Below are 11,783 nucleotides of genomic sequence, written 5' to 3' on the forward strand. Positions count from 1 at the left end.
GATTTGCAAAGCTTTCTCTATAAATCCCACTGCTAAGTACTCATTTATCTAGTTCAGCGTTGCTAAGGTAATATTCTTTTCACTTCCCATTGCTTGCTTATCTCATTCTCTAAATGGTTAAAATATATGAAAAACTAGAATTCTAAGCAAGGCTATTTATCTGGGAAAATCCCTTATCTAGCTGTTCATTTGTTATGTATTTATTTGCTGAACAATATTTGATTGCTTATATATAAAAACATATTCTCTGTCCTCAAAATTTACAGTCAAGTAGGTAGAGTTACAACTTAACGTCAGTCAAGAAGACTATCACTAGATTAAAATATCTACTACCTACCTCAGTCTTCCAGCCCTATGCTTTCTGTCCTAATATCTGCAGTGTCTGAATAGAAGAAAGTTAACGGGAATATACAGAAATTACCCTGATGCTATAAAAAAGCAGAAAATAAAACAAAATAGTCATTTTTTCTTCAATTTGCAGCTTCAAATTTCTGTGGTATGGACAAAAAGTTGAGGAGGCAAAAGTGTCTTCACAACTTGTTTCAAACGGGCAGGGGTATTTTGATGACTGAGTTAAACAACAAGCAAGAAGTCAGTTATAATTATCCACCACCCCCACCTACCCCCCAGAAAAACCTCTGATTGTTTTATAGTCAACAAATGTAGGTACTCCTGGGCCTCGGTCGTTTCTTGCTGGTAAATGTGTTCTTTATTTCTGGTCTTAATGTAGATGCTATGAGGTTTCTGTTCCCATTTCTTTTCTTTGTACACTTTAAATTCTCATTCTGATCTATTTTATTGACTCTATTAGCTTCAACAGAGATGCATGCAGAGACCTCACAGACATAGTTTTTTAGCTCTCACGATTCTCCTTATCACGATTCCCACTGATGCAATTCCAAGTTGGCTATCCCCATCTTGACAGTCTGATAGAGACTCCATGGAACTCTGTGTGCCAATAACGAAGCCCATCTTTTTTTACTCCCAAGTAGATCATTACTTTTATTATTTCTCTCTTTTATACTGACACTCTAATTCTCTCCCTCAACCAGGCTTGAAATCTTAGAAGCACCTTGTAGTACTTTCTTTCCTTGAGTACATTCCTAATAAAGTGTTATTTCTAAAACACCATATAACTTCCTCTGGAATTTTTCTGAATGGTTTAATCTACAGCAAGAATTATCTTCATTATCTTTATCATTATCATATAATGTATATTTAATCACCTACATGATATAAATTGTAATAAGAACTTTATATTAAATCTTCAAGGCAATTCTAAGGGATGGTTACTATTCTCATACCCATGTTATAGTTAGGAGAATTAAAGAAGTTTTTCAAGATAATATACCTAGTAAAGTGTTAGGAAAATTTTCTTCCTGTAAGGCAGAATAGAAAAAGAAAACAGGCATTGAGGTCAGATGTATTTATGCACACCTTGATTCTGCTCTTTATTTCCTTAGTGTAGCTCTTTAATATTTCTTAGCTTTGGTTACCTTATCTACAAAATGAAGATAACAATTATATAATTATATACAATTATATAATTGTAATGAGAATTAAGCACAGACAAGGCATCTGAAGCAATGAAAGCAGTTTTAAAATGTAAATGCTCTTCTCTAGTAGAAAAAGTCAAATTGGCCAGTTAAGCCTGTTTTGGTCAACTAATATGAATATGAGAATTTCTGGGATCTGTAAACCTTATTTAAGAAGCCAGTATACATGAATGCAGCTTTTGGCCTCCTGACTTAGTATTCAGATTTAAATCTTGGCATTTAAAAATGTTAAATTAATGACCGATCAATTTCAAATAAATTACCATCTTTAGAGGTGATGCTAATCAATGGAGGACATGGCATGGTTGGTTTGAGAAAGGCCTCATTTGACATTGAAGAAGATGGGATAATAATGGCTTAGTATTTGTGATTTTTACTCATCATGTCATTAAAACAGCAAACATAATAGCTCTAATTAAACCTTTTGATGCTGTTACTACTACCAAGCTGATGATGGTAATCATGTTATTATGAACATTATGTTAATAATAAGACTGAATCTTTTAGAAATAAAGAAGTGATAACAATAACAACTTAATAGTATCCATATTCTTCATGTATCATCAGAGAAGGTGCAATATCAAGCATGAACTATATGACGGGACAGACTAGCACACTAGTCACAGAAGGAGAGGTAGGCTTTAAACATAAGGTTACTGGCTGGGAACAGAAAATAAAAGAGCAGGGTGGGAGTTACCTAAAGCTATCTAAAGATAGATATTCCTCAATGGTTAGAATTATGAAATGAGTCTGCATCAGAGATGCAACCCTATGGTACCTCAGGGATATGCAGGTAAATTTACCCATATCCAGGCAGAGTGTCTGCACAATAACATCATGAAACCAGAAAACGAAGCATAGAATCGAGGATCTTCTGCCATAAGATCCAGAAATAGGATTGAGAACATAAGCAAAGATTCCAAGTAGCAAAGGACAAGTCTCTCAACAGTCAATGGAATTCTCTCCTTGGCTTTCTCTTCATTATATAGTTCATTAAGGATTGACAGAAGACATTTTAGTATGACTTTAAGAACCGACCAAGCTAGCACAACAGATGTCAGATTGTATATTCAAATGATATATAATGGCTGGAACCTAGGCAAAAATAAACCAGGATAAATGTAACATAGAAAATGTAAATTTTATCATTTTAAAAAGAGTAGATATCAATACTACAGGAATTATTACGTTATAAAAATAAGAATTAAATATGCTTGTAAGGGATCAGAGTTTTCTAAAACTCGACTCATGCATGCATTAAAATAATAAGCCTAAAAGCTTGATTTGTGTTTGGTTAGAATTAAAAGACACTATATGTCACAATGGTATTTGATGACAAGCCCTGAAATGAAAACATCTTGACTTGAATACTGTGCTGGCCATCAGTAGTCTCATCAACACAAAGAATAGGAAGAGTAGATTTGCATTCTAGTGATCATGGGAGTCAAATGAACACAGAGCTTTTAAGAGACAGGTCAGGTTGAAGGAAATGCCATATATGAAACTTACGAAATTTAAGTCTGAAAAAAGTTCAAACTTTATAAAAGTGTACAATTGGTAATGTCTGGCTCAACAGTCTTAAGAGAAAGATATGGGACTTTCTAATCACACAAGCTCACTGAGTCAATCCTGAAGGTGGTGCATTCCACGAAGTTCTGCAATTGTCATTAAATATCTAAGTCATCATAGTTCTTTCTGGCTAACATATTTAAAATGTAAAATACTAAAATGAACTCATGCATAAAAAGATAAACTGTATTAATGAGGTATTGCAGAAAGCTGAATAACAAATACTTGAAGAACATGAAGATGAATAGATAGCTCTCAGAAGATCCAATATATTCAAATAAGTTTACATGTTTACTTCTTTGTCTATTTGTTTCTCTAAGAACAAAAACAGAATGCAAGGAAGAAAAAGAGACTACCTATCATTTAGAATTGTACAAAAATAGTATCCGTTTTTTCATAAGATATCAGTTCAAGGCCGTCTATAATTGGTCCTAAAGGAAAGAAGTTGAGCTCTAAGTTAACTAGTCTTTGGAAATTTGTGATTCCGTGCATGGCATGTAGAACTTAGAGACTGGTAATATCTTTGTGTGGTCTCTAAACTGTTGCCCATTAGCCAGTTCATACTCACCTGTCCTCTAAGCTAATAACAAATTTGCATCCAGATTATATAAATGTCAAGGTCACAGAAAAATATGAATGCAGCCAAAATTAACTATGCTTTCTAAAATGTTTGTTCCACCCATAAAGGCTTTGCTTAACTATAGAAATAAAGACTTCTGTTTGTTCATGATTTAAAAAAAAATCTATCCAATACTTTTTTTCTTTTTCTTACTATTATTTATCCTCACTCCCAGATCCACTTTGCCTAAATTAACTGGCCACTGCAAATCAAGATAAGAAAAGCAAGATTACTTTCAGTACAAAATTGCACAGACAGACACTGAATTCAGTCTGCTTCTTGGGTCCTTTCTCTGGCTCAAAGTTAAGATGTTCTTGTAATGTTCCATTTAGGAGCTTAATGTTTTTTCAATAAAGTGATTATAAAGTTTACATGTTTAATTAATTTGCAGCTAAATAATTATAGGCCCTGCTCTTCTCAGTGAAGGAGGGAAACTAACAACAATAGAGGGAAGTTTTTCTTTTCAAATATGAGACAAGAAAGAGAACAATAAGTTTATGATTCTAATTTCATCATTTTATAACTAAGGAAACTCAGTCCAAATGAATTACATATCTTGGCTCAAGTGCTAACACTAGCCAATGAAAGTGCCATGACTAAAACTCCTATCTTCTAATTCCTAATCCATTGTTCTTTGTACCCAGGGTAATTTGCAAAACACTTTTATTTGTTACTTCATTTGACTCTCAAAAATGTCTCTGGAAGTTACCTAATAAGAAAACTGAAACTTAAACTCATAGATTTAAAATATAGTTCAAGTTATATTTAAAATATAAGTTTAAATCAGCTGGCTCCTCAATTTTATCTTCAGCCCTTACCTGTCACTGGATACCAAACTCATATATCTACCTGCCCTCATGACATATTTAATTAAATATCTACTTTGTATCTCAAACTTAACATGCCAAAATAAAATCCGATTTCCTTATCCATCCTCTGCTCTTACCCAACAGTACATTGGGCTGTCAAATCTTATTAGATGGTACCAGTGTTTAGACCAAAAATCTATGCATTATCCTTTAGTCTTCTGTTTTTATTCTCCCCAATATCTCAATCATTAAGCACATCTGTTGACTACCAGCAATACATATCTCAAATCTATTCAATCCTTTCAGCTTCGTAACTACTGGTTCAAGCCACCTTCATTTCTTGCCCAGGTTATCACTGTATTGCTCTGCCTGGTCGCTCTGCTTTCACTATTGTCCATCTGCAATTTATTCTTCACAAAGCAGTCATGAAAGTATTTGTGAAATGCTAATCATATTTTGATAGACCTCTGCTGTAAATTGTTTGTGGATTTGTACCTGTACAAAAGAAAACATAAACTTACGTAGTGTGACATGATCCCGTTCTTGGTTTCCAAATTGATTATATACTTCCCTCTGGCCACTGGCTTTGTTTTGTTTTATTTTGTTTTGTTTTTTGACAAGTTCACCTTGAGCCCTTAGATCCTTTACATTAGCTCTTTCCCCATCTGGAATGCTCTTTTCCTATTTTTCAACTATCCAACCTAAAGTAACCACCTAGCAATCCTCTATCACAAAGACCATTCACAGTAACCAGATACAGGAATACCAAAAGGAAAATTTAAGTCAATTAATACTTAAAATTTCAGCCAATAATAAAATCCACTGAATGGATACTCCTATAAAGATGATATGCTAGATCCTGAAGGTCCCAATCTGATATAATAGACATGAGGGAATCCTGATCAAGTGATACAAAGAAACCATATTTAAAGAATATTTTAAAAGCTATGACTACTAAATCTCAATTAAGATGTACAGACATGTGCAAACTAAGATCTCAGAAAAAAAAAAAATAACACTGCTCATTTCATGCCAAGCTCCAAGCAAAGCACTTTATATGTATAACTCATTAAATCGTTACACTAGCCTTGTGAGTTAGGTAAAATGTACAAATGAAGACACGGAGATACAAGAGAGGTTAGAAAACTGTCCTTTCAAATTTAGAGTTTGGACATCTTCAAGCTTACCAAGTAGTGACAAATTATTTCATAGAGAGATTATGCAAACATACACTTCTACCCCAAGAGCAGTCTATAACATTCACCTCTGTCTCACATCCTTGCCAACTCTTGACATTGTCATAAATTTTAACTTTTGCCGAAATGCTGAATGTGAAATGAAAGCTTTTATGGCTTTGTTTGAATTTGCCTGATTAATAATGAGCTTGAGAATTACTTCATGTTTGTTGTCCATTAATGTTTCCTTTTCTGTGAAATCTCTTTATATGTTTGCTTCAGTTTTTAAGTTGTGTATATATTTACTTATTTGACTCATAGAAGTGCTTTACATATTCTAGATTCAAATTTTTTGTTGATTTCATGTGTGGCAAATATTTACTATAATTGTAAACTTGTATTTTCATTTTAAAATATGTATCTTGCTGAATTAAAAATTTAAATTATAACTTAATTCTTTTTAAAATACCTACACAGTTTATACTTTAAAAAATTATTCTGTTCTCAAATGCAATAAATGCATTTTTCTGATAGTTGAAAAGCTTTGCATTTCACATGTAACTCTTCAGTCTTAGGTTTAATTATTGCACATGGCATGAGGTAAGCACCTAAATTTATATTTTCCCTAATGAAAATCCAATTTCTTTATCACTTTTTATTAAAGAGTCAAATCTTTTCCCTGACTGATCTGTATTCCACCTCTATCATATAGCAAGAGTATGTATGTGCAAGAGCCTGTTCCTGAATTCAATTTTATGTTTCATTGGGTTATTTGTCCATCCAGGTGAATTTCACCCTCTCTTAAATTATGACAGAATATAGAGGCAGTACAACATCATGCTTAAAAGAGTGGTCTCTGGGACCACATTACCTTTGTTTGATTTCTAGTTCCATCATTGCTAGCTGTGTGACCCAGAGCAAGTTGCCTAACCTCTCTTGTCTCCCTTTTTCTTCCCTGTAAAATGGTGATAATAACTCTACCCATTCCAAAGGTTATTTATGTGTATTAAGTCAATACACATTTAAAACAAACAAATATAACAGTGTCTGGGGTGCAATAATGTTTAGTATAAGTTAATATTGCCTTATTTTTTAAAACTAAATCCATTTCTTTCAGACTCAAGATAGCTGGGCAAAAGAAGTAAAATCTGTTATTACATAGGCAAAATAAAAACCACTTTCATTTTGTCCTCTTTCCATTTTCAAAATGTAATTAATATCATTATCTTGTTAGGTCATACCTGCTGTCCTCAAGCCTGCTGTCATTTCTCCATGAAGAATTGTCCTTGAGGAGCGATTTGGCCCCTGGCCCTGGCCTGCTGCCAGCCTTCTGCTTATTTCCTTGGACCCGCTGTGTGATGTATTGTTTCCAGATTCAGTATTGTTTAATGTTCATACACCAAACACTAATCGAGGTTTCCAGGAGCTTATTCTTCCAAGTCAACCCTGTGCCAGTGCTGGGTCCAATCTGTCCAAGGCCCCATGGGAAACCATCCATCCAAATCCAGGGATGCTTGAGCTTGGCTGTCTGGATGGGACACTAGATCTCCCCTAGGGTCCACTTGGCCTTTAAGTCTTTGGCCTGGAAAACGCCAAGACTTTGGAGACTTCAAAGATAAGACTTGTAGGAGAAGGTCCATCTGTGAATGAAAGCAAAAACAAAAACAAAAACACTCCAAATGATTGTTTTGTCTCAGTTAACAATAGGGGCAGAGATGTTAAAAGAAATAGTAAGCGACCATTTCCTTCAGGTTGCAGTATGTTCCATGTGCTGCACCTGAGACCGAATAAACAATAAATATATAGAGAGTGAATGAATGATAATAACAATAATAGTATTACATTTTACCTCCATGAGTTTCCTTTTGCAAAAGATTTTCTCACACATCTCATTTTAAGTTTATAAACATGGAAAATAATGCTCATTATACACTCTCCATATATTAACTTCATTTTTGCCATTTGAAAAGTGAAGAAAGGACAAATATATGGATTTTACCAAAGTTACACAACTATGAGTCTTCTGCCTTGATTACTCATTTAATGATTATTGAATGTCTGTCTTCCAGGAACTGCTAGCTACTAGAAATGCAAAGATATTTAAAATAAGGTCCTTGATCCCTTCCTTCCTTGCCCATTCACCTCCAGATTCACATCATAGCTGTGAAATAGGTACATAAATATGTAAGTATAAAACAAACTTGTAAAATGCTATTACAGAAATATGTACAAAGCACTGAGACCAATATGATAAAGGGACAAATTACAGTTAGAAGGGCTAAGAAATGTCTTAAAAAATCAATAGAACTTCCAAGATAAATAAATGAAGTGCCTTAAAGATAGAGAAAAGCATACAGGAGCAAGGTGATTTTGTCTTCAGGAATGGAATATGGGCTTCTATTGGAATTTTTTTTTTTTTAATGAGGATAAATGCAGGGTGGGCCTAAAGGAGTTGAAAGATTTGAAAGAAATAAGTAACTGTTCCAAAAACCATCAATAATGGTCATGAGCATCAAATAAAATAAAAAGGGAAAATATATAATAAATGTTAAATACAGATATTAGGTACTGTATTTCTCATTTTATGACATATAGTAGACTATTGGTTTCCCTCCAGCATCTATTCTCTCTTCCTCTATCCTTGTAGATCCATGATTTTATTCAAGTGTCAATCCTACCCACACACCTCAGGGTGAACCCATCCACAAATCTGGGGGTGAGTCTGATTGGTCTAGAAGTAATTCCTCTCCCTTCACATTGATTGATTCAAATTTTTATAGGTAATCCAACTGAGATCAATAATAAAAGATCAATATTTGTTGAAAAATAATCTTCCTGATTAATAAAGCTAACACTGTTTTCCTTGGATGCCATCTTATTCTAGGAATTAATCTCTCCTCTAAAGCCTGAAGATGGTGCCAACACTGTGTAGAGGGGAGAATTAGAAAATTTAGGTAAAGAGATTCACAGATGAATTAAGTCAATTCTTGAAATCTGACTTTTTGCTGTACTTTCTCTTATGTAAACCAAAAACATTTTTTATGGTTTTAGCTGGTTTGAGTTTGGTCTCCATTACTTGCAACATAAAGCATCCTGAAAATGTCTTTGTAAATTTTTTTTGAATTATACTTTAATTTCTGGGATACAAGTGCAGAACATGCAGGTTTGTTACATAGGTATACACATGCCATGGTGGTTTCCTGTACCCATCAACCCATCATCTATATTAGGTATTTCTCCTAACGCTATCCCTCCCCTAGCCCCTCACACCCCAACAGGCCCTGAGGTGTGATGTTCCCCTCCCGGTATCCATGTGTTCTCATTGTTCAACTCCTACTTATGAGTGAGAACATGCAGTGTTTGGTTTTCTGTCCTGTGTTAGTTTGCTGAGAATGATAGTTTCCAGTTTCATCCATGTCCCTGCAAAGGACATGACCTCATCCTTTTTTATGGCTGCATAGTATTCCATAGTGTATATGTGCAATATTTTCTTTATCCAGTCTATCATGGATGGGCATTTGGGTTGGTTCCAAGTCTTTGCTATTGTGAATAGTGTCACAATGAACATACATGTGCATGTGTCTTTATAGTAGAATGAATTCTAATTATTGGGGTATATACCCAGTAATGGGATTGCTGGGTCAAATGGTATTTCTAGTTTTAGATCCTTAAGGAATCGCCACACTGTCATCCACAATGGTTGAACTAGTTTAAAATCCCACCAACAGTGTAAAAGTGTTCCTATTTCTCCACATCCTCTCCAACATCTGTTGTTTCCTGACTTTTTAATGATCGCCATTTTAACTGGCATGAGATGGTATTTCATTGTGGTTTTGATTTGCATTTCTCTTATGACCAGTGATGATCAGCTTTTTTTCATAACTTTGCTACTCTCTACATTATTGAAGATAATTATGCTAAAGGGAAAAAACATTTTCTACTTTTAGGGGAAAAAAAATCTGATAATTATGTAGCCATATCATTATTTATCAATGTGGACAACTCAATGAATATATTTCTGCAAGCCAACCAACCAGTGACAGCACTTTGCTTCTAAAAGTTAGGCAATCAGAAGTAGATTAACACTTATGAACATGCTTCTGAATGTTAACTAATGAGGAAGTCTCACTTGATCAGGCATACATCTGTAGTTAAAAACAACTCACTCCCACCTCTGAAATCTGGCAGACTCTGAATTCCTCCCTTCCTAAAAATCTTACACATAAAATTTATGTTTAAGAGCAAAGTCCTGCTCTGCTCTAAAAGCATATGTTTGACCAGCATAGGCTTTTTCACTTAAATAAGCAATATATTATTTTTCTTCTTTGTGTTTTGTGTTTGGGGTATTGCTTGGTGGTCTCATCCTTTGTTAGTTACCTGGAGCTTAGTGCATACTGAGAGTATATCATTTTTGGACATATTACCAAAGTTTTATATGCCATGTAAGAAAGTCTGGTCAATGTTTGGACATTGTCTCCTGACATCTCCTTCTTCATAAAAAGGGCCCTGACAATCAACCATTTACTTTATCCAAAGACACAATGTGGACAAAGTGATACTTGCAGATATTGCTCACTCAGTTCTCAGAATATTTATTGGGTTAAACAAACAATCTTGTAACATAAGATCAGGACAACTTTTCATTTCATTTAAAATTCATAAAAAATTCAGTCTTTTCATTTAAAAATGAGAGTATAATTTACTAATGCTTGAGTGTGTTTTGGAATGCTTTCACTGATATTTAAGCAGATTTACTACTGCAGACATACTCTCTATTGAAAAAAATTTATCTGAGGTATACATTAGTAAACAATATGTTATATAAAGAATCACCTTCTATCTCATTTGATTCATAGACTGGATTGCTTTGTTTTGAATTCTTTAATATCTGGTTAACTTGTAAAGATACTCTATTTCTGCTGTCATATCTTTAAAATGCAATAATTTTATGTCTTCCATATAACCAAGATATTACTACAATCAGTATAAATCTGTATGTTGATGAGTAGCCCTCAGTTGCCTATACAAACAATTGATCTTTACGTATATCACTCAATAAATCTCTTGTTCATGTAGTAAATCAGGCAGATATAATACTGCAATCTATAAAATGTGATTTAGGAGTTGTCCTGATCAAAAACATCTTCCTCAACCACACCTGAATAATGCTGGATAGAGTTTAAAATACATTATGCCAGCTGGTCACAGTGGCTCATGGCTGTAATCCTAGCACTTTGGGAATCCGAGGCAGGTGGGTGGCTGAGCCCAGGAGTTCAAGAGCACCCTGGGCAACATTGCAAAACACTACCTCTACAAAAAGTACAAAAATTAGCCAGGTGTGATGGTGCATGCCTGTAGTCTCATCTACTCAGGAGGCTGAAGTGGGAGGATCAACTGAGCCTGGGAAATTGAGGCTACAGTGAGCCATGATCGTGACATTGCACTCCAGCCTAGACAACACAGTGAGACCCTCTCTCAAAATAAATAAATATGAATAAACAAATAAATAAAGACAAAGAAAGATAACACATCAAGCTATAAGAATTTACAATTAAATTAGTTAATAAGATTAATTTCACCTGTTTTAGGAGGACCAATGGGCTTCACTAGAAAAAGAGTTATCTAATGGGAGAGAAGTGGGGGTGTTATTATATTGCTGTAAGAGGAGAATAATAATAAAGTGTCTTAAAGTCAATTTTACATAGCAGGTAATCCTCAAAGCGAGTCAGCACAGCAAGTATGCAGTCAGCCCTTGTCCACCATTAGTTACCTGTGAGAGTCAGGCAAATGGAAAATTGACTTGCCTGAGGTTAGTGGCAGCTTGCCTGCCCAGTGTGAAAATTAGTAGGTTAGAATTCCAATAAAATAAAGATTCTCCAGCTTTCTCTCACTTTAAAATATACTTCAGTAAGGATTATTGGAAAATAAAACACTTTATTATCTATGGAGAAAGACAGGCCATTTGAGTCAAGTCAACTTTCACCAAGAAGCTTTAGTACTCTGCTCTACATGACAAACTTCAAATAGGGAAAATGATGTAAAAATTATTTGGATT

The 11,783-nt window shown here is 34.4% G+C and overlaps 1 long non-coding RNA gene across 1 annotated transcript in view; it reads right to left on the reverse strand.

The window, feature by feature from the left end:
• The window catches only part of LOC106994481 (uncharacterized), a 200,562-nt gene extending 193,161 nt beyond the window's left edge, over positions 1-7,401 (reverse strand). Inside the window, exon 1 of the long non-coding RNA XR_013408483.1 lies at positions 6,970-7,401. This is a non-coding gene — a long non-coding RNA (uncharacterized LOC106994481). The remainder of the gene's footprint in view (positions 1-6,969) is intronic.
• Between the last annotated feature and the right edge of the window lie 4,382 nt (positions 7,402-11,783).

Source organism: Macaca mulatta, chromosome 18 (genome assembly GCF_049350105.2).
Source record: "Macaca mulatta isolate MMU2019108-1 chromosome 18, T2T-MMU8v2.0, whole genome shotgun sequence".
NCBI classification, from domain to species: Eukaryota; Metazoa; Chordata; class Mammalia; order Primates; family Cercopithecidae; genus Macaca; species Macaca mulatta.